This window comes from Phalangium opilio, unplaced genomic scaffold (assembly GCF_054372755.1).
Source record: "Phalangium opilio isolate 3A_F unplaced genomic scaffold, DU_Popi_V2 ptg000483l_1, whole genome shotgun sequence".
Classification (NCBI taxonomy): Eukaryota; Metazoa; Arthropoda; class Arachnida; order Opiliones; family Phalangiidae; genus Phalangium; species Phalangium opilio.
The window spans coordinates 459,213-481,389 of record NW_028324236.1 but is presented as its reverse complement, the minus strand read 5'-3'; the positions used below and the strand labels follow the sequence as shown (position 1 = coordinate 481,389).

Below are 22,177 nucleotides of genomic sequence, written 5' to 3'. Positions count from 1 at the left end.
CCGTGGCGCAATGGTTAGCGCGTTCGGCTGTTAACCGGAAGGTTGGTGGTTCGAGCCCACCCGGGAGCGTTGTTTTGAAGTCTTAGAAGTGACGTAAAAAGGAAATATTTTTCCAAAATACTCTACGATCATCTTTTGCCAAAACTTCCGTGGCTCAATGGTTAGCGCGTTCGGCTGTTGACCGAAAGGCTGGTGGTTCGAGCCCACCCGGGAGCGTTGTTTTGAAGTCTTTGAAGTAACGTTAATAGGAAATATTTTTCCACAATACTTGACGATCATTCTTTGTCTAAGATTCCGTGGCGCAATAGTTATCGTGTTCGGCTGTTAATCGAAAGGTTGGTGGTTCGAACCCACCCAGGAGCATTGTTTTGAAGTCTTAGAAAAAATGTAAAAGCGAAATATTTTTCCAAAATACTCTACGATCATTCTTTGCCTAAGCTTCCGTGGCGCAATGGTTAGCGCGTTCGGCTGTTAACCGAAAAGTTGGTGGTTCGAGCCCACCCGGGAGCGTTGTTTTGAAGTCTTAGAAGTGACGTAAAAAGGAAATATTTTTCCAAAATACTCTACGATCATCTTTTGCCAAAACTTCCGTGGCTCAATGGTTAGCGCGTTCGGCTTTTGACCGAAAGGCTGGTGGTTCGAGCCCACCCGGGAGCGTTGTTTTGAAGTCTTTGAAGTAACGTTAATAGGAAATATTTTTCCATAATACTTGACGATCATTCTTTGTCTAAGATTCCGTGGCGCAATGGTTAGCGCGTTCGCCTGTCAACCGAAAGGTTGGTGGTTCGAGCCGACTCGGGAGCGTTGTTTCGAAGTTTTAGAAGTAACGTAAAAAGGAAATATTTTTCCACAATACTTAATGATCATTCTTTGCCTAAGATTCCGTGGCGCAATAGTTATCGTGTTCGGCTGTTAATCGAAAGGTTGATGGTTCGAACCCACCCAGGAGCTTTGTTTTGAAGTCTTGGAAAAAATGTAAAAGCGAAATATTTTTTCGAAATACTTGACGATATTTTTTTGCTAAGCTTCCGTGGCGCAATAGTTAGCGCGTTCGGCTGTTAACCGAAAGGTTGGTGTTTCGAGCCCACCCAGGAGCTTTGTTCTGAAGTGTTAGAAGTAACGTAAAAAGGAAATATTTTTCCACAATACTTAAAGATCATTCTTTGCCTAAGCTTCCGTGGCGCAATGGTTAGCGCGTTCGGCTGTTAACCGAAAGGTTGGTGGTTCGAGCCCACCCGGGAGCGTTGTTTTAAAGTCTTAGAAGTAACGTAAAAAGGAAATATTTTTCCTCAGTACTTGACGATCATTGTTTGCCTAAGCTTCGGTGGCGCAATGGTTAGCGCGTTCGGCTGTTAACCGAAAGGTTGGTGGTTCGAGCCCAACCGGGAGCGTTGTTTTAAAGTCTTAGAAGTAACGTAAAAAGGAAATATTTTTCCTCAGTACTTGACGATCATTCTTTGCCTAAGCTTCGGTGGCGCAATGGTTAGCGCGTTCGGCTGTTAACCGAAAGGTTGGTGGTTCGAGCCCACCCGGGAGCGTTGTTTTGAAGTCTTAGAAGTAACGTAAATAGGAAATATTTTTCCTAAATACTCTACGATCATTCTTTGCCTAAGCTTCCGTGGCGCAATGGTTAGCGCGTTCGGCTGTTAACCGGAAGGTTGGTGGTTCGAGCCCACCCGGGAGCGTTGTTTTGAAGTCTTGGAAGTGACGTAAAAAGGAAATATTTTTCCAAAATACTCTACGATCATCTTTTGCCAAAACTTCCGTGGCTCAATGGTTAGCGCGTTCGGCTGTTGACCGAAAGGCTGGTGGTTCGAGCCCACCCGGGAGCGTTGTTTTGAAGTCTTTGAAGTAACGTTAATAGGAAATATTTTTCCACAATACTTGACGATCATTCTTTGTCTAAGATTCCGTGGCGCAATAGTTATCGTGTTCGGCTGTTAATCGAAAGGTTGGTGGTTCGAACCCACCCAGGAGCATTGTTTTGAAGTCTTAGAAAAAATGTAAAAGCGAAATATTTTTCCAAAATACTCTACGATCATTCTTTGCCTAAGCTTCCGTGGCGCAATGGTTAGCGCGTTCGGCTGTTAACCGAAAAGTTGGTGGTTCGAGCCCACCCGGGAGCGTTGTTTTGAAGTCTTAGAAGTGACGTAAAAAGGAAATATTTTTCCAAAATACTCTACGATCATCTTTTGCCAAAGCTTCCGTGGCTCAATGGTTAGCGCGTTCGGCTGTTGACCGAAAGGCTGGTGGTTCGAGCCCACCCGGGAGCGTTGTTTTGAAGTCTTTGAAGTAACGTTAATAGGAAATATTTTTCCACAATACTTGACGATCATTCTTTGTCTAAGATTCCGTGGCGCAATAGTTATCGTGTTCGGCTGTTAATCGAAAGGTTGGTGGTTCGAACCCACCCAGGAGCATTGTTTTGAAGTCTTAGAAAAAATGTAAAAGCGAAATATTTTTTCGAAATACTTGACGATATTTTTTTGCTAAGCTTCCGTGGCGCAATGGTTAGCGCGTTCGGCTGTTAACCGAAAGGTTGGTGTTTCGAGCCCACCCAGGAGCTTTGTTCTGAAGTGTTAGAAGTAACGTAAAAAGGAAATATTTTTCCACAATACTTAAAGATCATTCTTTGCCTAAGCTTCCGTGGCGCAATGGTTAGCGCGTTCGGCTGTTAACCGAAAGGTTGGTGGTTCGAGCCCACCCGGGAGCGTTGTTTTGAAGTCTTAGAAGTGACGTAAAAAGGAAATATTTTTCCAAAATACTCTACGATCATCTTTTGCCAAAGCTTCCGTGGCTCAATGGTTAGCGCGTTCGGCTGTTGACCGAAAGGCTGGTGGTTCGAGCCCACCCGGGTGCGTTGTTTTGAAGTCTTTGAAGTAACGTTAATAGGAAATATTTTTCCACAATACTTGACGATCATTCTTTGTCTAAGATTCCGTGGCGCAATAGTTATCGTGTTCGGCTGTTAATCGAAAGGTTGGTGGTTCGAACCCACCCAGGAGCATTGGTTTAAAGTCTTAGAAAAAATGTAAAAGCGAAATATTTTTCCAAAATACTCTACGATCATTCTTTGCCTAAACTTCCGTGGCGCAATGGTTAGCGCGTTCGGCTGTTAACCGAAAGGTTGGTGGTTCGAGCCCACCCGGGAGCGTTGTTTTGAAGTCTTAGAAGTGACGTAAAAAGGAAATATTTTTCCAAAATACTTTACGATCATCTTTTGCCAAAGCTTCCGTGGCTCAATGGTTAGCGCGTTCGGCTGTTGATCGAAAGGCTGGTGGTTCGAGCCCACCTGGGAGCGTTGTTTTGAAGTCTTTGAAGTAACGTTAATAGGAAATATTTTTCCACAATACTTGACGATCATTCTTTGTCTAAGATTCCGTGGCGCAATAGTTATCGTGTTCGGCTGTTAATCGAAAGGTTGGTGGTTCGAACCCACCCAGGAGCATTGTTTTGAAGTCTTAGAAAAAATGTAAAAGCGAAATATTTTTTCGAAATACTTGACGACATTTTTTTGCTAAGCTTCCGTGGCGCAATGGTTAGCGCGTTCGGCTGTTAACCGAAAGGTTGGTGTTTCGAGCCCACCCAGGAGCTTTGTTCTGAAGTGTTAAAAGTAACGTAAAAAGGAAATATTTTTCCACAATACTTAAAGATCATTCTTTGCCTAAGCTTCCGTGGCGCAATGGTTAGCGCGTTCGGCTGTTAACCGAAAGGTTGGTGGTTCGAGCCCACCCGGGAGCGTTGTTTTAAAGTCTTAGAAGTAACGTAAAAAGGAAATATTTTTCCTCAGTACTTGACGATCATTCTTTGGCTAAGCTTCGGTGGCGCAATGGTTAGCGCGTTCGGCTGTTAACCGAAAGGTTGGTGGTTCGAGCCCACCCGGGAGCGTTGTTTTAAAGTCTTAGAAGTAACGTAAAAAGGAAATATTTTTCCTCAGTACTTGACGATCATTCTTTGCCTAAGCTTCGGTGGCGCAATGGTTAGCGCGTTCGGCTGTTAACCGAAAGGTTGGTGGTTCGAGCCCACCCGGGAGCGTTGTTTTAAAGTCTTAGAAGTAACGTAAATAGGAAATATTTTTCCTAAATACTCTACGATCATTCTTTGCCTAAGCTTCCGTGGCGCAATGGTTAGCGCGTTCGGCTGTTAACCGGAAGGTTGGTGGTTCGAGCCCACCCGGGAGCGTTGTTTTGAAGTCTTAGAAGTGACGTAAAAAGGAAATATTTTTCCAAAATACTCTACGATCATCTTTTGCCAAAACTTCCGTGGCGCAATGGTTAGCGCGTTCGGCTGTTAACCGAAAGGTTGGTGGTTCGAACCCACCCGGGAGCGTTGTTTTAAAGTCTTAGAAGTAACGTAAATAGGAAATATTTTTCCACAATACTTGACGATCATTCTTTGTCTAAGATTCCGTGGCGCAATAGTTATCGTGTTCGGCTGTTAATCGAAAGGCTGGTGGTTCGAACCCACCCAGGAGCATTGTTTTGAAGTCTTAGAAAAAATGTAAAAGCGAAATATTTTTTCGAAATACTTGACGATATTTTTTTGCTAAGCTTCCGTGGCGCAATGGTTAGCGCGTTCGGCTGTTAACCGAAAGGTTGGTGTTTCGAGCCCACCCAGGAGCTTTGTTCTGAAGTGTTAGAAGTAACGTAAAAAGGAAATATTTTTCCACAATACTTAAAGATCATTCTTTGCCTAAGCTTCCGTGGCGCAATGGTTAGCGCGTTCGGCTGTTAACCGAAAGGTTGGTGGTTCGAGCCCACCCGGGAGCGTTGTTTTGAAGTCTTAGAAGTGACGTAAAAAGGAAATATTTTTCCAAAATACTCTACGATCATCTTTTGCCAAAGCTTCCGTGGCTCAATGGTTAGCGCGTTCGGCTGTTGACCGAAAGGCTGGTGGTTCGAGCCCACCCGGGTGCGTTGTTTTGAAGTCTTTGAAGTAACGTTAATAGGAAATATTTTTCCACAATACTTGACGATCATTCTTTGTCTAAGATTCCGTGGCGCAATAGTTATCGTGTTCGGCTGTTAATCGAAAGGTTGGTGGTTCGAACCCACCCAGGAGCATTGGTTTAAAGTCTTAGAAAAAATGTAAAAGCGAAATATTTTTCCAAAATACTCTACGATCATTCTTTGCCTAAACTTCCGTGGCGCAATGGTTAGCGCGTTCGGCTGTTAACCGAAAGGTTGGTGGTTCGAGCCCACCCGGGAGCGTTGTTTTGAAGTCTTAGAAGTGACGTAAAAAGGAAATATTTTTCCAAAATACTTTACGATCATCTTTTGCCAAAGCTTCCGTGGCTCAATGGTTAGCGCGTTCGGCTGTTGATCGAAAGGCTGGTGGTTCGAGCCCACCTGGGAGCGTTGTTTTGAAGTCTTTGAAGTAACGTTAATAGGAAATATTTTTCCACAATACTTGACGATCATTCTTTGTCTAAGATTCCGTGGCGCAATAGTTATCGTGTTCGGCTGTTAATCGAAAGGTTGGTGGTTCGAACCCACCCAGGAGCATTGTTTTGAAGTCTTAGAAAAAATGTAAAAGCGAAATATTTTTTCGAAATACTTGACGACATTTTTTTGCTAAGCTTCCGTGGCGCAATGGTTAGCGCGTTCGGCTGTTAACCGAAAGGTTGGTGTTTCGAGCCCACCCAGGAGCTTTGTTCTGAAGTGTTAAAAGTAACGTAAAAAGGAAATATTTTTCCACAATACTTAAAGATCATTCTTTGCCTAAGCTTCCGTGGCGCAATGGTTAGCGCGTTCGGCTGTTAACCGAAAGGTTGGTGGTTCGAGCCCACCCGGGAGCGTTGTTTTAAAGTCTTAGAAGTAACGTAAAAAGGAAATATTTTTCCTCAGTACTTGACGATCATTCTTTGGCTAAGCTTCGGTGGCGCAATGGTTAGCGCGTTCGGCTGTTAACCGAAAGGTTGGTGGTTCGAGCCCACCCGGGAGCGTTGTTTTAAAGTCTTAGAAGTAACGTAAAAAGGAAATATTTTTCCTCAGTACTTGACGATCATTCTTTGCCTAAGCTTCGGTGGCGCAATGGTTAGCGCGTTCGGCTGTTAACCGAAAGGTTGGTGGTTCGAGCCCACCCGGGAGCGTTGTTTTAAAGTCTTAGAAGTAACGTAAATAGGAAATATTTTTCCTAAATACTCTACGATCATTCTTTGCCTAAGCTTCCGTGGCGCAATGGTTAGCGCGTTCGGCTGTTAACCGGAAGGTTGGTGGTTCGAGCCCACCCGGGAGCGTTGTTTTGAAGTCTTAGAAGTGACGTAAAAAGGAAATATTTTTCCAAAATACTCTACGATCATCTTTTGCCAAAACTTCCGTGGCGCAATGGTTAGCGCGTTCGGCTGTTAACCGAAAGGTTGGTGGTTCGAACCCACCCGGGAGCGTTGTTTTGAAGTCTTAGAAGTGACGTAAAAAGGAAATATTTTTCCAAAATACTCTACGATCATCTTTTGCCAAAGCTTCCGTGGCTCAATGGTTAGCGCGTTCGGCTGTTGATCGAAAGGCTGGTGGTTCGAGCCCACCTGGGAGCGTTGTTTTGAAGTCTTTGAAGTAACGTTAATAGGAAATATTTTTCCACAATACTTGACGATCATTCTTTGTCTAAGATTCCGTGGCGCAATAGTTATCGTGTTCGGCTGTTAATCGAAAGGTTGGTGGTTCGAACCCACCCAGGAGCATTGTTTTAAAGTCTTAGAAAAAATGTAAAAGCGAAATATTTTTCCAAAATACTCTACGATCATTCTTTGCCTAAGCTTCCGTGGCGCAATGGTTAGCGCGTTCGGCTGTTAACCGAAAGGTTGGTGGTTCGAGCCCACCCGGGAGCGTTGTTTTGAAGTCTTAGAAGTGACGTAAAAAGGAAATATTTTTCCAAAATACTCTACGATCATCTTTTGCCAAAGTGTCCGTGGCTCAATGGTTAGCGCGTTCGGCTGTTGACCAAAAGGCTGGTGGTTCAAGCCCACCCGGGAGCGTTGTTTTGAAGTCTTTGAAGTAACGTTAATAGGAAATATTTTTCCACAATACTTGACGATCATTCTTTGTCTAAGATTCCGTGGCGCAATAGTTATCGTGTTCGGCTGTTAATCGAAAGGTTGGTGGTTCAAACCCACCCAGGAGCATTGTTTTGAAGTCTTAGAAAAAATGTAAAAGCGAAATATTTTTTCGAAATACTTGACGATATTTTTTTGCTAAGCTTCCGTGGCGCAATGGTTAGCGCGTTCGGCTGTTAACCGAAAGGTTGGTGTTTCGAGCCCACCCAGGAGCTTTGTTCTGAAGTGTTAGAAGTAACGTAAAAAGGAAATATTTTTCCACAATACTTAAAGATCATTCTTTGCCTAAGCTTCCGTGGCGCAATGTTTAGCGCGTTCGGCTGTTAACCGAAAGGTTGGTGGTTCGAGGCCACCCGGGAGCGTTGTTTTAAAGTCTTAGAAGTAACGTAAAAAGGAAATATTTTTCCTCAGTACTTGACGATCATTCTTTGGCTAAGCTTCGGTGGCGCAATGGTTAGCGCGTTCGGCTGTTAACCGCAAGGTTGGTGGTTCGAGCCCACCCGGGAGCGTTGTTTTAAAGTCTTAGAAGTAACGTAAAAAGGAAATATTTTTCCTCAGTACTTGACGATCATTCTTTGCCTAAGCTTCGGTGGCGCAATGGTTAGCGCGTTCGGCTGTTAACCGAAAGGTTGGTGGTTCGAGCCCACCCGGGAGCGTTGTTTTAAAGTCTTAGAAGTAACGTAAATAGGAAATATTTTTCCTAAATACTCTACGATCATTCTTTGCCTAAGCTTCCGTGGCGCAATGGTTAGCGCGTTCGGCTGTTAACCGGAAGGTTGGTGGTTCGAGCCCACCCGGGAGCGTTGTTTTGAAGTCTTAGAAGTGACGTAAAAAGGAAATATTTTTCCAAAATACTCTACGATCATCTTTTGCCAAAACTTCCGTGGCGCAATGGTTAGCGCGTTCGGCTGTTAACCGAAAGGTTGGTGGTTCGAACCCACCCGGGAGCGTTGTTTTGAAGTCTTAGAAGTGACGTAAAAAGGAAATATTTTTCCAAAATACTCTACGATCATCTTTTGCCAAAGCTTCCGTGGCTCAATGGTTAGCGCGTTCGGCTGTTGATCGAAAGGCTGGTGGTTCGAGCCCACCTGGGAGCGTTGTTTTGAAGTCTTTGAAGTAACGTTAATAGGAAATATTTTTCCACAATACTTGACGATCATTCTTTGTCTAAGATTCCGTGGCGCAATAGTTATCGTGTTCGGCTGTTAATCGAAAGGTTGGTGGTTCGAACCCACCCAGGAGCATTGTTTTAAAGTCTTAGAAAAAATGTAAAAGCGAAATATTTTTCCAAAATACTCTACGATCATTCTTTGCCTAAGCTTCCGTGGCGCAATGGTTAGCGCGTTCGGCTGTTAACCGAAAGGTTGGTGGTTCGAGCCCACCCGGGAGCGTTGTTTTGAAGTCTTAGAAGTGACGTAAAAAGGAAATATTTTTCCAAAATACTCTACGATCATCTTTTGCCAAAGTGTCCGTGGCTCAATGGTTAGCGCGTTCGGCTGTTGACCAAAAGGCTGGTGGTTCGAGCCCACCCGGGAGCGTTGTTTTGAAGTCTTTGAAGTAACGTTAATAGGAAATATTTTTCCACAATACTTGACGATCATTCTTTGTCTAAGATTCCGTGGCGCAATAGTTATCGTGTTCGGCTGTTAATCGAAAGGTTGGTGGTTCAAACCCACCCAGGAGCATTGTTTTGAAGTCTTAGAAAAAATGTAAAAGCGAAATATTTTTTCGAAATACTTGACGATATTTTTTTGCTAAGCTTCCGTGGCGCAATGGTTAGCGCGTTCGGCTGTTAACCGAAAGGTTGGTGTTTCGAGCCCACCCAGGAGCTTTGTTCTGAAGTGTTAGAAGTAACGTAAAAAGGAAATATTTTTCCACAATACTTAAAGATCATTCTTTGCCTAAGCTTCCGTGGCGCAATGTTTAGCGCGTTCGGCTGTTAACCGAAAGGTTGGTGGTTCGAGGCCACCCGGGAGCGTTGTTTTAAAGTCTTAGAAGTAACGTAAAAAGGAAATATTTTTCCTCAGTACTTGACGATCATTCTTTGCCTAAGATTCCGTGGCGCAATAGTTATCGTGTTCGGCTGTTAATCGAAAGGTTGGTGGTTAGAACCCACCCAGGAGCATTGTTTTGAAGTCTTAGAAAAAATGTAAAAGCGAAATATTTTTTCGAAATACTTGACGATATTTTTTTGATAAGCTTCCGTGGCGCAATGGTTAGCGCGTTCCGCTGTTAACCGAAAGGTTGGTGTTTCGAGCCCACCCAGGAGCTTAGTTCTGAAGTGTTAGAAGTAACGTAAAAAGGAAATATTTTTCCACAATACTTAAAGATCATTCTTTGCCTAAGCTTCTGTGGCGCAATGGTTAGCGCGTTCGGCTGTTGACCGAAAGGTTGGTGGTTCGAGCCCACCCGGGAGCGTTGATTTGAAGTCTTAGAAGTAACGTAAATAGGAAATATTTTTCCAAAATACTCTACGATCATCTTTTGCCAAAGCTTCCGTGGCTCAATGGTTAGCGCGTTCGGCTGTTAACCGAACGGCTGGTGGTTCGAGCCCACCCGGAAGCGTTGTTTTGAAGTCTTACAAGTAACGTTAATAGGAAATATTTTTCCAAAATACTCTACGATCATTCTTTGCTAAAGGTTCCGTGGCTCAGTGGTTAACGCGTTCGGCAGTTAACCGAAAGGTTGGTGGTTCGCGCTAACTATGGACCGTTGTTTTTAAGTCTTAGAAGTAACGTAAAAAGGAAATATTTTTCCTCAGTACTTGACGATCATTCTTTGCCTAAGCTTCGGTGGCGCAATGGTTAGCGCGTTCGGCTGTCAACCGAAAGGTTGGTGGCTCGAGCCGGCCCGGGAGCGTTGTTTCGAAGTCTTAGAAGTAACGAAAAAAGGAAATATTTTTCCACAATACTTGATGATCATTCTTTGCCTAAGATTCCGTGGCGCAATAGTTATCATGTTCGGCTGTTAATCGAAAGGTTGGTGGTTCGAACCCACCCAGGAGCTTTGTTTTGAAGTCTTAGAAAAAATGTAAAAGCGAAATATTTTTTCGAAATACTTGACGATATTTTTTTGCTAAGCTTCCGTGGCGCAATGGTTAGCGCGTTCGGGTGTTAAACGAAAGGTTGGTGGTTCGAGCCCACCCGCGAGCGTTCTTTTGAAGTTTTAGAAGTAACGTAAAAAGGAAATATTTTTCCACAATACTTGACAATCATTCTTTGCCTCAGCTTCCGTGGCGCAATGGTTAGCGCGTTCGGCTGTTAACCGAAAGGTTGGTGGTTCAGGCCAACCCGTTAAAGTTGTTTTGAAGTCTTATAAGTAACGTTAAAAGGAAATATTTTTCCACAATACTTGTAGACCATTCATGATAAGCTTCCGTGGCTCAATGGTTAGCGCGTTCGGCAGTTAACCGAAAGGTTGGTGGTTCGCGCTAACAATGAAGCGTTGTTTTTAAGTCTTAGAAGTAACGTAAAAAGGAAATATTTTTCCACAGTACTTGACGATCGTTGTTTGCCTATGCTTTCGTGGCGTAATGGTTAGCGCGTTCGGCTGTTAACCGAAAGGTTGGTGGTTCGAGCCCACCCGGGAGCATTGTTTTGAAGTCTTAGAAGTAACGTTAATAGGAAATATTTTTCCAAAATAACCTACGATCATTCTTTGTCAAAGCTTCCGTGGCTCAGTGGTTAGCGCGTTCGGCAGTTAACCGAAAGGTTGGTGGTTCGCGCTAACTATGGACCCTTGTTTTTAAGTCTTAGAAGTAACGTAAAAAGGAAATATTTTTCATCAGTACTTGACGATCATTCTTTGCCTAAGCTTCGGTGGCGCAATGGTTCGCACGTTCGGCTGTCAACCGAAAGGTTGGTGGTTCGAGCCGGCCCGGGAGCGTTGTTTCGAAGTCTTAGAAGTAACGTAAAAAGGAAATATTTTTCCACAATACTTGTAGACCATTCATGATAAGCTTCCGAGGCGCAATGGTTAGCGCATTAGGCTGATAACCGAAAGGTTGGTGTTTCGAGCCCACCCAGGAGCTTTGTTGTTTAGTGTTAGAAGTAACGTAAAAAGGAAATATTTTTCCACAATACTTAAAGATCATTCTTTGCCTAAGCTTCCTTGGCTCAATGCTTAGCGCGTTCGGCAGTTAACCGAAAGGTTGGTGGTTCGCGCTAACCATGGAGCGTTGTTTTTAAGTCTTAGAAGTAACGTAAAAAGGAAATATTTTTCCACAATACTTGATGATCATTCTTTGCCTAAGATTCCGTGGCGCAATAGTTATCATGTTCGGCTGTTAATCGAAAGGTTGGTGGTTCGAACCCACCCAGGAGCTTTGTTTTGAAGTCTTAGAAAAAATGTAAAAGCGAAATATTTTTTCGAAATACTTGACGATATTTTTTTGCTAAGCTTCCGTGGCGCAATGGTTAGCGCGTTCGGGTGTTAAACGAAAGGTTGGTGGTTCAGGCCAACCCGTTAAAGTTGTTTTGAAGTCTTATAAGTAACGTTAAAAGGAAATATTTTTCCACAATACTTGTAGACCATTCATGATAAGCTTCCGAGGCGCAATGGTTAGCGCATTAGGCTGATAACCGAAAGGTTGGTGTTTCGAGCCCACCCAGGAGCTTTGTTCTTTAGTGTTAGAAGTAACGTAAAAAGGAAATATTTTTCCACAATACTTAAAGATCATTCTTTGCCTAAGCTTCCGTGGCTCAATGGTTAGCGCGTTCGGCAGTTAACCGAAAGGTTGGTGGTTCGCGCTAACCATGAAGCGTTGCTTTTAAGTCTTAGAAGTAACGTAAAAAGGAAATATTTTTCCACAGTACTTGACGATCGTTGTTTGCCTAAGCTTCCGTGGCGCAATGGTTAGCGCGTTCGGCTCTTAACCGAAAGGTTGGTGGTTCGAGCCCCAATCAAGCGAACCGGAGCGGCTCTGAGGTGCCATTTCCTGACCGTTGAAAAAGACCTCAATTTTTCTAGCTCTTACCAGAGCGCATCTATCTCCGTTATGCGGGAATCGTAAATGGGGGTCATAGACATCTTCCCCTCCAGGCATAATGCGAATTGAAGGGGCACCCAACCTTCCTATATCCACAACCCGGAGGTTTCCAAGAAAAAAATTTAAAAATTCTTTTTGATCTGGCCCTTTTACGTAAACGGTATCGCAACCTCGGGTTAATTGTTGAAGTACGGTTCGGATCTCGTCTTGACCGTATTCACCATCGCGCCCCAAACCGGAATGTCTGAGGTTATTAAAAATAATCGTGTTATCCGTTCTACGGAAACACTCCTCGTCAGGAATTTGAAAATTCCTAACGCTACGCTCACCGCTATCGCGTATACACCCAATCTAATAAAATGAAAACACACGTGTAAGGGAAAATTCTAAAATATTAGTTAAGATTTAATAACTCTTTGACTAGAAACCTACAACGTAGGTTCCTTGCGCGACTAAAAACGATCGCAAAGCTCGTGGCGATGAAAATGAGGGACTCCCTATTTTAAAAATATATCTCTTAATCGAGGGTTTAAATCTAATAGAAAATACGTACATTATATATATTTTAAGTTTTAAAAAATGAAATAAAATAAAGATGAGGCGTTAGAAACTATAAGAAAATAAGTGTTACTATTGACTAACCATTTTAAAATTACCGGAGAAATTACATACATTTTATAGTTTTAAATTTAGAAGAGTTGTAACGGAATGAGTAAAGAGGTGATGTTTAGAGATATATAGTGATGTTTTAGAAACTAAAAGACATTAAGATAAGGGTTACTAACCATTTTAAAATACTGGAAAAATACTGACATTTTTTGTTGCGAGACTAGAAGAACAAGCTATTGAGTTTATGAAAGTTTTCGTTGTAGAGAATACAAAGGCTTTAACGTTGTATTTATACATATTTCTCACCCATGAGTATACTAGGAGTCCGATAGTAACACGAAACCGTTCAAAGATTATAGTATAAGTTAGTTATAAAATTTTCGATAGTTAACTGTAACCTTAAGATTACTCGTGAAGAGTTGGGTAAAAAAGTAAAGAAAAACAGATGTGTTTGAAGACTTTGAAAATAAAAGATACGAATGAAATTTAATATTATTGAATCTATACACATGTAATAACGTAAATAAAGACGGTCATCGACGATAGGAAAGAGAGTTATAAAATATCGATAACTAAGTTCATTCCTAAGATTACTATTGAACGATTTATATAAAATGAAAACCAGATGTGTTTGGAGACTTAAAAAATAAAAGATACGGATGAAATTTAATATTATAGCGTAAATAAAATACGTTCATCACGATGGGAAAGAGTTAGTTATAAATTATCACACGCCGATAACTGATTTAATTTTGACCTAAAGGTTATAATTAAACAATTTCGATAAAAAAGTAAAGAGAAGCAGATGTCGTTGAAGTATTAAAAATAAAAGATACGAATTTAATATTACTCAATCTATATACATATATTGACGTAGTTAAGTAATATGAAACCGTGTATTATGAGACAGAGGTATTCGTACCCCCTACATTAAAGAATAGATCTCTTGGACTTATATCTAGAAAAGATAAAACCCGTATAGTATAAAAGCTCAGACTCAACGTTTGAGATTCATTGGTGCCGAAATTACTGCATTAATATCTCGCAGCAAGAAATTTCTATTCCTGAGAATGGTGAGTGCTTTATACTTTTTCAATGAGATTAGAATATTTAGTTTATAGGAAATAGGTATTTCAATAGTCCGAATCAAAGGATACGACACAATCCTGTGACAAAGAAGTAGAGACCTTGTTATCTCAGGGATATAAAAAGGAAGATTGGAAAGATCATATAATAGAATATGGCCGGGATAGATTATTAGGAGTTAAAATATCGTCGTTCAGGGGTACTTTATACATCGATATTAGGAGGTACGCGAAATCAAAGAACCCTCGAAAACCGTTTCCCATCCCTACTAAGGACGGTATATGTATTAAATACGAGAGCGCATTTGAACTGAAATCAATTCTGAACAACGCTCAGGGAGATTGGGGCGCAACGGTATATATGTCAGAAGAACCCATTCAAATAGCCGCCACGCCTGACCGAGAAATAGCCATCTTTAAATACAGATGACAACCCTATGAGAAGCAGTTCGTAATTAGAGATTCAGACGATCTACATAACATAATAGTTGCCTTCGAGAAGACAATCAATAGATTTGAAGAACTTTCCCGTTAAGAAAAAATGTCGCACACTTCGTCATCCTCAGATGAACTTTATCCCATCGATTTATCCACAAAATTTAGACCTGAACAATATTTCAAGATAGATAAAATATCTAATCGAAAATCTAGAAAATAAGTGTATCACAACAGAATATAATGTTAAATTCCGTAACTTAGAAGAACTAAAATTAACAAAAATTCACGAACAGCTTTCTCAAATTTTGACATCTCTTATAAACCAAATCACCCAACATAATGAAGAGTATAACTTAATTAGATTCGCCATAAGCTCCGACGCGTTAGAGAACCCTGTAAATTTAAGATTTATGGCGATAAATGAGTTAACTCCAGATCGATTACTCTCAAGTATCGAAAAGGTGGCTCAGTCCAAACGTAGTCTTTTATTAGAGGGTTCTCTAAAAATTGATGTTATTCTTTTAAAGTGTAATGTTCCAATGACAGGTAGAAAAGCGGTGCATAATCGAACTATAGCTGAACTGGATAAATATATTGACCAAGGTTATGCTTACATACCTATTAGAAATAATGATACTCTATGCGTTTCTAGAGCCTTAGCCGTGGGTAAAAGTCTAGCTGATCGAACTTATTTAAAATCAATAGGAAAACTAAACGAGTTTAATCAATGGAGGTTCCGATTATTAAGAAATGTAGACCACCCTTCCCAAAAAACCGCGGCTTTAGAGTTACACGCGTTAGCCGAAGTCCCGGAGGGTCCTGTAGATTTATTGGGTGTTCAAAAGTTTCAAAATGCCCTGTCAGATTACCAAATTGTAATCTTTTCCGCGGAAGAGAAGTTTGGGAAAATTTTTATAGGTCCTCACAAGGAAAAAAAAATTTTCCTCCTCAAAGTTGGGAATCATATGCATGTTGTACGGTCTTACATCTCAATGTTCGCGGCTAAGGCTTATTGTCAATACTGTTTAACCCTATTTTACGGTCTGGAAGAAAAATCTAGTCATTCTTGTTCGGAAACGGCTAAGTGTTACCGCTCTCAAACAACGGAGGCTTATCATGAAAAAGACGAGTATAAACTCATAAGATGCGAGGAGTGTAATAGATATTTAAAGGGAACCGAATGTTTTAATAACCATAAGGGAAACGGAACATGTGATTCTTTGAAACGATGCGGAAATTGCGCTCGCGAAATAAAACCAAATCATAAGTGTGATCTAACTTGTAAAAATTGTAAAATTACGCATGAAAAAAATCATTGTTGGGTAATGCCCCTAGATATTGATTATCCTCCTGTTCGTGTTCTATACTTCGATTGGGAAACTATCCCTTTAAATAATGAACACACTCCCGTACTCTTGGTTGCAGCTGCGCAAGAATCCGTTGATTCAAAAGAATTTACCATTCGTGTCTTTAGGGGCTTTGATTGTATAAAGGATTTTATAGACTATCTTTTCCAATGTGAGACAAGCTCTATTAAAAAGGGAAATAAGAAAGTAAAGGTTGCGCGAATGTTGTTTTCCGATGTAATCTGCTGCGCTCATAACGGGGCAGGGTTCGATTTTTTCTTTATATTGAAAGAAATACTTAGAAGGAATATAGTTCCTGAGCCTATCTTCAACGGTTCAAAAATCATGGCACTCTTCTTAAATAATCTAAAGATCAAGTTCATTGACAGCTACCGATTTATTAGCGTCCCCTTAAGGAAATTTCCCTCTACATTCGATCTCGGGGAAGAAAAAAAGACTATTTCCCGCATCTGTTCCATAATGAAAAAACGTTAGACTATGTAGGCCCTATACCCGAGATACATCAATTTGAGCCCGATAATTTTAAAGATAAGGAGCACGCGGATTTTATGAAATGGTATTCGGAAAGAAAGGATAAGCCCTATAATCTGAGACAGGAGCTTGAAACATACGCTATTCAAGATGTTAAGGTCCTACAATTAGGAATGGAAAAATTTAGAGAGTTATTTAGGAATGTCTCCGGGGTCGACGTGCTTAACGTAGGTGGTATTACCATAGCGGGAACAGTAACTAATATTTTCCTTCACAAACATCTTGAAAAATACACACTAGGTGTCGTACCTGCAAAGGGTTTTCGTGGAAATTTTAGTATCGGAGCCTTAAAGTGTATAGCCTTGGAAGAAAAATTACGAGGGGTAAAATTTCAAACTGCCTTGTCATTGGAAGGGGAAAAAAGGGTGTCAAACTATTTAATAGACGGATATTGTAAAAATCCTGAAATTGTTTTAAACTATAACGGATGCGTCTATCACGGATGTGTAAAACACACAAAACATTACGAGTACAATCCTATAATTAAAGATCTAAACAGAAATGTCTACGAAAGAACTCTAGACAGGGAAAATTATCTAAAAAAGATTTTACCGAACGCCGAACACCTCAATATTTGGGAATGCGAGTTCAATGAGAGATTACGAGATGATCCTGACGCTAAACTCTATTGTGACAGTTTAAAATTTAAACAACCAATTGGATCCAGGAGTGCCTTGTACGGGGGAAGAAGCGAGTGTATATGTCTGTATTATAAGGCAAAACCGGGCGAGTCTATTCAATACCTAGATATCTGCTCGCTCTATCCTTACGTATGTAAATGGGGCGTATTTCCTAAAGGTCATCCTGAAATTATTACGAAAGACTTCAACTTTGAACCTAATTTTTATTTCGGTCTTATTTCTTGTCGAGTTGTAGCGCCTGAAAATCTATTTTTACCTGTACTTCCTATTAAGGCTAAAAAGAAACTTTTCTTTGCTTTGTGTTTAAAATGCGTTGAAACTGAACAATCAGTCTGTACTCATAATTCGGAAGAAAGATCCTTCTGTGGTTGTTGGCCAAGTCCCGAAGTATATCTAGCAGTTAAAAATGGATATAAGATTCTAGAGTTTTTTGAAGTCCAACATTACAAAGACAAGTTTGACAGAAAAGAAAATACCGGTTTATTTCACACTTTCATTGATTGTTACCTTAAAATTAAACAATCTAGTTCAGGTTGGCCTTCGGGAATAGAAAGCGAAGAGCAAAAAGAAGCGTATTTAAAATCAATTTATGACCGAGAAGGAATAGTTATTAATAAAGATGAGATAGTGGACAACCCCACTCTTCGCGCCATTAGTAAACTATGTCTAAATTCGCTTTGGGGCAAAATGGTTTACAATACGGATAAGAGAAAAAATGTATACATTGACTCTTACGCTGGATTAGTTAAGATAATAACTGATGAAACGAAAGAACTGTTAGACCTGAAACCGGTAAACGATAAAATCTGTTTAGTCAGTTATAAACTAAAAAAAGAATACGCTCCTACCTACTACAAGGGAAGTCCCACGATAGCTTCCTTTGTTAGTTCATTAGGACGTATCGAGTTGTATAATACGATAAGTAAAATGGGTAAGAGGTTACTTTATTGTGACACCGATTCATGTATAGTTGTAACAAAGGAAGGGGAATATTTACCCCCCTTATCTAGTAATCTAGGGTGTTGGACGGATGAGTTAAAGGGTGAGACGATTCTCGAATTTGTCTCGACAGGGCCTAAGTCGTGCGCTTACCGTACCTCGGACGGTAAATCTGTTATTAAAATGAAAGGTATTACCCTTAACAGAAGAAATCATTAACTTTGATTCGATTAAAAGTGTTTTATATAGTCCCTCGAAAACTTTGTCGGTCACCGTTCCGTTTAATGTTGTAAGACGTAAAGAAACAGCTACACTTTTATTAGGCAATCTAAAGAAAACCTTTTGGATATAGTTTCAATAAACGTAGAGTCTTAGAGGATTACACAACACTTCCTTACGGATATTTAAATCATCAAGACCCGTCTGCCACGTCAAATGAGAAAACGGACCACTAAACATCGGGTCACGTTTTCCCACCTTGTTAAAGTGAGAGTGATACCGTACGAAGATCGAGTCAACTACGAGTTCATAGACGATATTAGAGAACGTTTTAAAAATGGAGAACGGATTAGAGTATCGCCTCCGCTTAGAAACACCGATGACCATTTTACTGGCTTGCCCAAGCAGCTCGGGGAAAACAACGTGGGTAATAAATTTACTCAAATATAAAGACATTATCATGGACAAACCTCCTGATAGAATATTCTATTGCTATAGTGTTTATCAGGACATTTTTGAAGAACTGAAACTCTTTTTGCCTATTGAATTCCACGAAGGACTAATTCCTAATGATCCTGATTTTTTGATAAGAGAATAAATAATCTTTTAATCCTAGACGATCTAGCTAACACCTGTACCAAACAGGAGTTTATAAGTAATCTTTTTTGTGTCGGGAGTCATCATTTATCTTTAAGCATCGTGCTGCTGTCTCAAAATGTCTTTAACCCAGGTAAATATTCTAGAAATATATCATTGAACTGTTCTTATATCGTTATGTTTAAAAATCCTAGGGATAATAACCAGGTTCGCTATTTAAGTCGTCAGCTTTTTCCTACAGACACCAAACGCCTAACAGAAGCGTACGAAGAGTGTACCGAAAAAGCGTATTCTTATATCTTAATAGATCTAAAACAAAGTACCGATAATAGTTTAAGACTTAGGTCCAATATATTCCCCAATGAAGGACCGATGGTAATCTACGTTAGAAAATAATAATCCATAAAATATAAATCTCAATTTATTTAACCTCATTTCGAGACATGCCTTTACCCGTGTCGGTTAGGAACCAATTACCCTTTTTAAATCTCTTACGTAAAAGCGGTGTGAAACAAAGAAAAGTTTTAATATCAAAGTGTACGCGACCCCAATTGGATTGTATAAGCGGTATTTGTTATAATTTGAAGAACGGCGGTATTCCATTGAATCGTCATAAATAGAAAAGACTTCAACGTTACAAAAACGTAATAAGGTATTTATCCAAGAGAGGTTTAAGCGACAAAAAGAGGCGACAGGTGTTAATTAAACAGGTAGGAGGATTCTGGCCGGCGTTGCTTTCAATGTTAATACCGACAATAGCTTCGGTCTTTACTAGATAATGAAAAAGTGCGTTTTAGTACCAGCGGCTTTACTGACGGACAATCAAAAGGAAGTTAACAGTTTAGACAACGCCATTTAAGAGGTACTGAGAAAACCTGGTTCTGCCGAGGAAAAATTGAAGGAGTACCTTTTAACTCTTCAAAAATATTTATCTTTAAAGAGTTTAGCGGAGCCACCAAGAGTTACTATCTTGCCACCTACAACGAATTCGTCTTTTCCAGCACCCGGAGTGTCGAGTAAAATACAGCCTCTAAGTCCTTCATCATCGTCTTGGATTCCTCCATCGTGGCCTACCCCTATCCAGAATATACCTATTAATATCTCTACCGCCTCCCAAAATGTCCCTACTAATATCGCTACCCCTTCCCAAAGCATCCCTTTTAATATCTCCTCGAGTCTGACTACCCCACAGCCTATAATGAGTAGTACAGCAATGGGTCAAACACCGGCGATGTCGTTTACTACGCCAACGTCTCTCTCTCGAACGACCAGTATGCCAATTTTAACACCCATGGGACCCGTGGTACCGAAACAGTCCGGGACGTCTCAAACGCCGAGTATGCCAGTTTTAACACCCATGGTACCGAATCAGCCCGTGGCGTCTCAACAGGCCTTATCAACGAAGGGCGCTTCTGGTTCAAAGTTCCGGAAACTTAACCCTAACGATGAGACTTCGCCGAAAAAAAGACTCGCGAAAATTCCATCTACGAAATCAAAACCGTACCCTACACAAGCCAAAATAAAAAAGATCGCGAAGCTAGCTTGAAAGAGCTTCAAAAGCCCGAATCTAAGATCGAATGGGTAACTTATAGAAAGGCAAAAAAATAACCTTAATAATGATTATTACATTTTATATAAAAGCATCTAACTCATTATATTGAAAAACACGTATCTGATTATATAAAAGCATGTATCTGTGTATATAAAAAAGCATGTATCTGATTATATATAAAAGCATGATAAATACAATTTATATAAAAAAGAATATATTCGAATAATAAATATTTTTATTCTCGCATTCAATACAAATGTATCTGATTATTAAACATTACAACTTTAATATTTTATTGGTTACATTTTTCATATCTATGTCTTAACAAGTGCAGGCAGATATTCCATAAAGATAAGGCGTCATTAATTTCCGTTTTATTTTCATACATTTTCAGAACTCTATGAAACGAATTTCCCAGACATCTTTGAATAAGAAAGAATATACAATGAGGTCCGCAACAAAGGGAGAACATATCTTGAATTAATTTATCGTTATAGATCCATCTGGACGCGTATTTGGACAGGTTAATTTTATACGTATCCGGGCTCTGCCCGTAACTGCAGAAAAAATTACCTTCGCCATTTTCAACGTAAATGGCTACCCAATGAAGTCCAGGATCCTCGGCTCTCTCCGTGTTCAGAACAAAACAAAATTTCTTCTTTCTAGGTTTCCTGGGAAGCATGTCTCTAGGAAAAGTACCTAGGTAGTAGGGTTTTGTCCTCTGGTCGCATGATAATATTTGATTTATTTGTAACGTATTCATATCACTTTAGATAGTTCGTATTCGTAAAACGTTCCTTTAATTATTTCGTTATTTTTGTCTTTAACAACGTATACTGGAGGATTACGGTACAAAACCATATTAATAATAAAGATCTCTTTTGTAAAGTAGCCTTTATATCCCTTTGAAAAGGTTTTTTCAAATTTACTCAACCTTACAAAATCACCTTCTTTTAGCTTTGGTTTTGTCCCAGGTTTAATGGTACCGAAAAGACGGTACCACACCTTATGCTCATTTTGTAGGTTAACATTGACTGGCGCGATACCCGTTGAGCGGTGTATCGAGTGATTGTAAGCCTTAACTATTTTTGGTAACGCACCCAGATAGCTACGAGTATCCGCGCTAGTCATGAATTTGTGTATTTTCTCTTGAACCGTTCTGTTAAATCTCTCGCAGATCGCAATTTTTTTATTCCCGTAAGCTACGTAGTGATGAATACCTTTCTCTTTAAAATATTGCTGAACTGGTTTAGCTAAAAATTCCGAGCCAGCGTCCGTATTTATATTCGTGGGTACAACATCTTTATGTATTATTTTGAAAGCTCTTATAACTTCCGCGGAAGTCTTGTTTTTAATAGGTATAACGTAGGCGTATTTACTCAAAACATCTAAATTACTTAACAAATATTTCATACCCTTGTTGTATCTGGAAAGTTTATCTAAAATTATTAAATCAGCCTGATGAGTCTCATCCATAGATGTCACTGTAATTTTATTGCGAGGAAACTTTAATCGACGATAACGATGAATAGTATAGGTGGGTTGTTTTAATAGAAAACTCTCAACTTCTTTCCTCGAAGACTGAGGAACTCCTTTCGTTAATTTATCCAATCCCGAAAAAGAGGAGGGATTTTCGGGGTCGTAGTACGCGTTTGGGAGAGACATTTTTTCTAAACAAGATCGAAAATGATATCTGATAATATAACGTAGTTGTAGGGTATTATATAAGAGTAGTAGGGACTATACAAATAGCCACGGATCCAAGATGGCCGCCACCCCAAGATGGCCGCCCTCTCCCCATCCACCAAACTCAAACCAAACTTTTCAGACAAGTCTGGACTAGCCCGAGCTGTTAGTTTCAACCCCCATGACATCATCTTCTTAACTTAAACTAAAACTAAAAGCTATAGTCAACCTTGACGTCATCCCTGGCTTGCTGACATTGGGTGTTACTCTTTAACCACTCCAGCTTTCTGTAGGCCTAAAGTTAATAAAAGCACAGATTTTAAGACATCAAATATTTTACTTTTTATAAGATGTACAGATATGGGTGATAAATAAATACAGAATATATATTACAAAATAATCAACAACCAACAAGGATAAACAAACATGTTTTAAAGAGTTCATTTTTCACGTTGACCCTGTATCGTTATTTGGC

At 40.2% G+C, this 22,177-nt stretch overlaps 8 non-coding genes across 8 annotated transcripts; all 8 read left to right on the top strand.

Moving 5' to 3' along the window:
- Positions 1-1,171: 1,171 nt before the first annotated feature.
- TRNAN-GUU (transfer RNA asparagine (anticodon GUU)) lies at positions 1,172-1,244 on the top strand. Its single transcript has one exon. It is a non-coding gene; the product is annotated as a tRNA-Asn (tRNA).
- Positions 1,245-2,640: 1,396 nt separating this feature from the next.
- On the top strand, positions 2,641-2,713 carry TRNAN-GUU (transfer RNA asparagine (anticodon GUU)). The gene has a single exon. It is a non-coding gene; the product is annotated as a tRNA-Asn (tRNA).
- Positions 2,714-3,668: 955 nt separating this feature from the next.
- Positions 3,669-3,741, top strand: TRNAN-GUU (transfer RNA asparagine (anticodon GUU)). Its single transcript has one exon. It is a non-coding gene; the product is annotated as a tRNA-Asn (tRNA).
- Positions 3,742-4,696: 955 nt separating this feature from the next.
- Positions 4,697-4,769, top strand: TRNAN-GUU (transfer RNA asparagine (anticodon GUU)). The gene has a single exon. It is a non-coding gene; the product is annotated as a tRNA-Asn (tRNA).
- A 955-nt stretch (positions 4,770-5,724) lies between these two features.
- Positions 5,725-5,797, top strand: TRNAN-GUU (transfer RNA asparagine (anticodon GUU)). Its single transcript has one exon. It is a non-coding gene; the product is annotated as a tRNA-Asn (tRNA).
- Positions 5,798-6,753: 956 nt separating this feature from the next.
- Positions 6,754-6,826, top strand: TRNAN-GUU (transfer RNA asparagine (anticodon GUU)). The gene has a single exon. It is a non-coding gene; the product is annotated as a tRNA-Asn (tRNA).
- Positions 6,827-8,369: 1,543 nt separating this feature from the next.
- On the top strand, positions 8,370-8,442 carry TRNAN-GUU (transfer RNA asparagine (anticodon GUU)). Its single transcript has one exon. It is a non-coding gene; the product is annotated as a tRNA-Asn (tRNA).
- A 1,395-nt stretch (positions 8,443-9,837) lies between these two features.
- On the top strand, positions 9,838-9,910 carry TRNAD-GUC (transfer RNA aspartic acid (anticodon GUC)). The gene has a single exon. It is a non-coding gene; the product is annotated as a tRNA-Asp (tRNA).
- The last annotated feature ends 12,267 nt before the right edge of the window (positions 9,911-22,177 follow it).